A 5,057-nucleotide genomic window follows, 5' to 3' on the forward strand; every position below is an offset into this window, starting at 1 on the left:
TGGCTGCTTATAAGTACATAAGGAGTGTACATCAGGATCTGGGAGAACGTCTGTTCACCAGACCACCCCAAGAAAAAACAAGGACCGACGGTCATAAACTCCTACGAGACCATTTTAGGCTGGACGTAAGGAAAAATTTCTTTACTGTCCGAGTGCCCAAGACCTGGAATAGACTCCCTCCAGAAGTGGTGCAGGCAGCTACTCTGGATTAATTCAAGAAATGCTTGGATGCTTATCTTGGTGGGATCCTTTGACCCTAGCTGACATCCTGCCCCTGGGGCAGGAGGCTGGACTTGATGATCTTCAAGGTCCATTCCAGCCCTAACGTCTATGAAATCTATGACATATTTAGCCATTTCTATTGACAATTAAAAATGAATACAGGAGCAAGGAAACTAACCCAAAAGTGCTTTTAAATGTTGTGGGTCTGCTTTAAAGGCACATCTGTGACGAAATTATAGTCAAGGTTTCTACCACACTTGGTATGTCTAGCAGGGCTGTGCAAAGCTTCAGTCACTGATTCGATTCAGTGGAGATTTGGCCCAATTTGGTGGCCAAATCTCCAAATCCGAATTGAATCAGGAGACCCTTTAATCTCTCTGAATCAAACTGGAACCATCCAAATCAATTTGGAGAGACTCAATGATTTAGCCATAGACACAGCTTTAAATGTTTTTTCTACATATCTCGAGGTACCAGGAGGCTCATGAATGCTGATATGGTGGGGTGGATGGAGTATCCCACAGGAGCGCAGAGGGGTCCTCAGCGTACTCGGTGGCAGACCCAGAAGTGGACCAGAAGCACTTCCGGTCCACTTGCAGGTCCGCTGCAGAGCGTGCGGGAGATCCTTGCCCCACTTTCCAGCTCAGTGACTGGTGCCTCCTGGGTCTGGGGGGGGCACCCAGGGTCCCCCCATGGCCAATCGCCAAGCCAGGGGTGTGCAGGGGGTGGAGGGTCCCTGCGCGCTTGGCAGTGGGCCTGGAAGTGGACTGGAAGTGCTTCTGGTTCACTTTTGAGTCTGCCACCAAGCGTTCTGGGGACCCCCTTGCATTCCTGTTGGATGCCCCATCTGCCCCCACATCACAGTGTTCACGAGCCATGCCTGGTTCCTCGAGGTATTTAGAAAAAATATTTAAAGCTGTTTCTGTGGCCGAAGCACTGACTCTCCGAATCAGCATTGAATCTTCAGACTTGGATTTGGCCAAATTGAATAGGGACAGTGATCCGAATCAACAAATTGAATCACTGTCCCCGATTCAGGCCAAATCTGAAATGAATAAGGCCCATTTTACACACCCCTAATATCTAGGCACTGCAACCGATGCTACATATTTCTGCCAGTTTTTGGCCATAATTAAACATAGATGGTTAAAGAATTAAATAAAATCTTTGCTTTAAAATGTCTTTCTTTAAATCAAACAGCTTTACTGTTGCATTTTGGTAATGTGTTATAAGTTCAGAAAAAGTCTGTGTTGAAACTGATTGCAATCAGACACTGATTCCTAAAGAGAGATGTATGATACAATTGTTCAGGATTGCTTTTGGAGGAGGTGATTTTCCTACTAGTTCATGCTGTCCTCATTACTGCCAGAGAAATCAGGACAACAGCACACTGATGAATAAAAATAGACAACCTTCTCTGGCAGTGTTCCCTTCCCTTCCCCCGTACTCCAAATTCACCTCTAGCAAAACTACTGATTATCACATGTATAGAAATAAAGCTTAAGTTACAACTAAATCCTTATCACTGGCTACATTTAAGCTTTCATCAATTCATTAATATATTTTTATAAAGAATTTTTCTTTTGCCATATATTTCTGAGACATATTCAGAATGCTATGCTAGTGACATGATGTTATTTCTGGCATTATGATCAGATTTGCAAACTTGACTATTAGAGTCCACATTCACTATCAACTCAGGATTTAAAAACCCCTTTGCCAGTTAAATTTCTTTTGATCCCTGTCTCTCATATATACATATGTGTACATACACACACCCCTGTTCTCAAGAGACTTTTTGGCCTCCTCTTACCTTTTACCTTTTATGGTCTGTATGCAGAGTCAAACTTTGAAAGCAATGCCACTTTTATTTTGGTTTGGAGCTATTTAATAGCTGACCTGCGATACAAATTCCCTTACTCCCCTGCTTCCTAGTGAAATCACTCATGAATGGGAATATCTGATAAGAAGGAATCAGTCAGTGTTTTGGAAAGAGTTTTTTTTGGAAAAGGTTATCTTCTCTCCTTCAGCTAAAAATAATTCCTGAAAGGGGTACAGAAGGATGTACAGCTGTCCAGACTGACTTCTTATTCAATTTGCTTTAAATGCAATGAGACATACTAACATAATTTCCATCTTTAATAATCCTACTGTACATATGCAGCAGAAGTAAAAAACAACAACACTGAATGCTGGTCTCTTACCCCCTGCTGTACTTGTGGAAGCAAGTACAATGGGTGTTTTGGACAGAAGGCTGCAGGGCATTTTCTCATAAAAGACTTTGACAGGAACTACACCACTGTGAAACCTAACTGGTACAAAGGAGGAGGTGAAACCCCTAGTTGGAACTTTGTTATGCACAGTTTGTTATGCACAAAGTTATTATATACTACAGGCAAATACAATACTAATGTAAATTTTCCATATCATTGTTGTCTTTTAATCTATTACTGTCACCTGCTAGTTTACAGTGAAAAAGACTTCTCCCTCATACCCTGATGTCCTGCAAATATTACCAACTGTAACAATGGATAGAAAGAAAAGTGTACTACTTGTACTACCAAATATATGCTGATCAAATTTGCAGCTTGCTTTTTCTGATATCAGTAAGTAGTAAAGAAGCTTTTGTGTTTTAAATCGTTTAAACTACACCTAGATTATAAAGCAGTAGCAACAACAGTCTGCTCTAAACACATTAATATATTGCATAATGTTAAAATAATTACAGCACTATAATAATTGAAGTCACCTTACAGCAAGTTATTAAGGTATTCATAAAAAGGTTTTTAAAGTTTTTTAAAATGACACGTTCAGCCTAGCTTGCTTATTTATTTATATATAAAAAAAAGTTCCAAACCGTCAAGTCGGTATATATACCTCCTTTCGATGCTGAACAAGACACCTCTTCAACCAGCTGAGATCTTGACTGTGATCCTTTAAATGTGTCTGAAATAGCTTGAGTGCTTTGTGCCTGTATGGTACTGAGTGCAGCTCAGGGCTGGAGTGGAACTCAGTTTAGAAGCTAAGTGTAAAAGAGAATTCTTGTCATAGCTTGCAGTTGTTCTTCCTAAATATAGAGTTTGAAACACCCTGTAACTTGGTTCCCTGAGACATTAGACCATCGTCTAAACAGGGCTCAAATGTCAAGTAATAGGTGTCGATGAAAAACACCTTTGGGTCATTTTTTGCTCTTGCTTTGTGTAGTTTTGGGTTTTTCACAAGAGCAAGGCATAATGATAGGAGGCAGTATACTGCCTTAAGCTTTTCCTTCAAGTTTGGGGCTGCGTACCTCTCTACTGCCACATCAGGTCAGGAAACACTGAGATAGATATGCATTTTCAGCCATATTTGAAAGCACTGTTCACTAATTTTCTTTATCTCATTTTTTGGCACCCCGTTTGAAAAACCTTGGGTCAAAATTCATGGGGCCTACAAGTCCAAAGGATATTTGAAAAATCAGACAACTTGATGAACTCCCCAAAATTGAGTGAGGTGCAAAAAATGAAAAACATCTTGGAAAATTTTAGCTTAAAAATGTTTATTGTATATTAAGGGACATGGGCTAAAAAAAAAAAAGCATGGGAAATACAAATGGGTACAATCAAAGGAATTAACACGTTAACTTTGTGTCACAATAGAGAACAAACAAACGTAACTATTTTTACATAACTCTCCTACTCCTTGTCTGTTATATATATTGTCTTTAGTGAGAGCTTTTAGAAACCAAACAACAGTAGTCTGCCAGTGGCATAACTAGGATGTGTGAGGGTGGCATTTGCCTCAGGCATAGATCTAATGGGGTGCCAGAACGGTGGCCTTGGGTAGCCTATGCCATAGAAGTTGCTGAAGTTGCTGTGTGGAGAACTTGCTTTGCAGAAGCAACTTGAGCCATGGCAGCAGTAGCCCTGAACCACTGCTGTATTGGCTGTCACAGCCAGGGGGCAGTGACCCAGAGGTCTTTAGGTCTCTAGGCGAGGTAGGACTTGCTCTGAGCCCTCCTCCATCAATGCAGCATCTCCTCCCTATGCTCTGCACAACAGAGTGGCCAGGGGACCAAAAGAGTCAGTTATGCCTCTATGACCTGCAGTCACAGTTTGTGAATTTTCCCACCTGCCCAGGTTACACATGAATCAAAAAACAAACAAACAAAAGGAATGTATTGATGAGATAATCCCATACTCCCAGTGATACAAGGGCAGTGTCCAGTTTGTTGTGATCTTGAAGAGAACTGACATTCCTTCTCTCCTCATATTTATGTTACATCTGTTCTCAGATCTCCCATGACCCAAGCTGCCAACAGCAGGAAGAGCAGTGTCATCAGCAACAGTGGAGTATGAGTTATGCTGCTGCGCTGCTGGCTGAGCTACCTTAACTAGGTGGTGACAATTCTGTTTTGTGGCAACTTTTGAGGTTTCTTCCTATCACCATTCATACAGTTTAGCTTTTTAATGAAAGCTGTATTAGTAGCTTTGGAGCTCCCCTCCCCTCTTCTTTATTCTATCTCTGACCCCCTGAATCTTACATTTTTGGCTACACATATCTTCAACTGAAGAAGCTGAACATTTCCTACCCTCTATCTTGATGGCTACAGCAATATAGAGGGAGGGAAGGTGGGTTTAATCTCTTGGAAAGCTGAAGAGGATGTAGAACCTAGGCCTCCCACTTCCTGGGCAGCTGCTCAAGCCACTAGGCCACTGGTTCCCAACCTCAGGGCACGACCCAAATCAGGGTGGTGGGGGCTCCTCAGTAGGGTTGTGAAGGGTTCACACACACACGTGTACACACATGGGGCTGCTGGGAGCGGCAGGGGGGGGGGGGGGGGCTGCATCGCACAC

The 5,057-nt window shown here is 42.1% G+C and overlaps 1 protein-coding gene across 1 annotated transcript in view; it reads right to left on the bottom strand.

Annotated features, from left to right (window-relative positions):
• SMPX (small muscle protein, X-linked) overlaps nt 1-3,261 on the bottom strand; it is a 90,932-nt gene extending 87,671 nt beyond the window's left edge. The window contains exon 1 of the mRNA XM_019525610.1: nt 3,100-3,261. The gene's annotated coding sequence lies outside the window, so the exon portion shown is untranslated. The remainder of the gene's footprint in view (nt 1-3,099) is intronic.
• Nucleotides 3,262-5,057: the final 1,796 nt, after the last annotated feature.

The sequence above is a fragment of the Gavialis gangeticus genome, unplaced genomic scaffold (genome assembly GCF_001723915.1).
Source record: "Gavialis gangeticus isolate Ggan-Ray unplaced genomic scaffold, GavGan_comp1, whole genome shotgun sequence".
Taxonomy (NCBI): domain Eukaryota; kingdom Metazoa; phylum Chordata; order Crocodylia; family Gavialidae; genus Gavialis; species Gavialis gangeticus.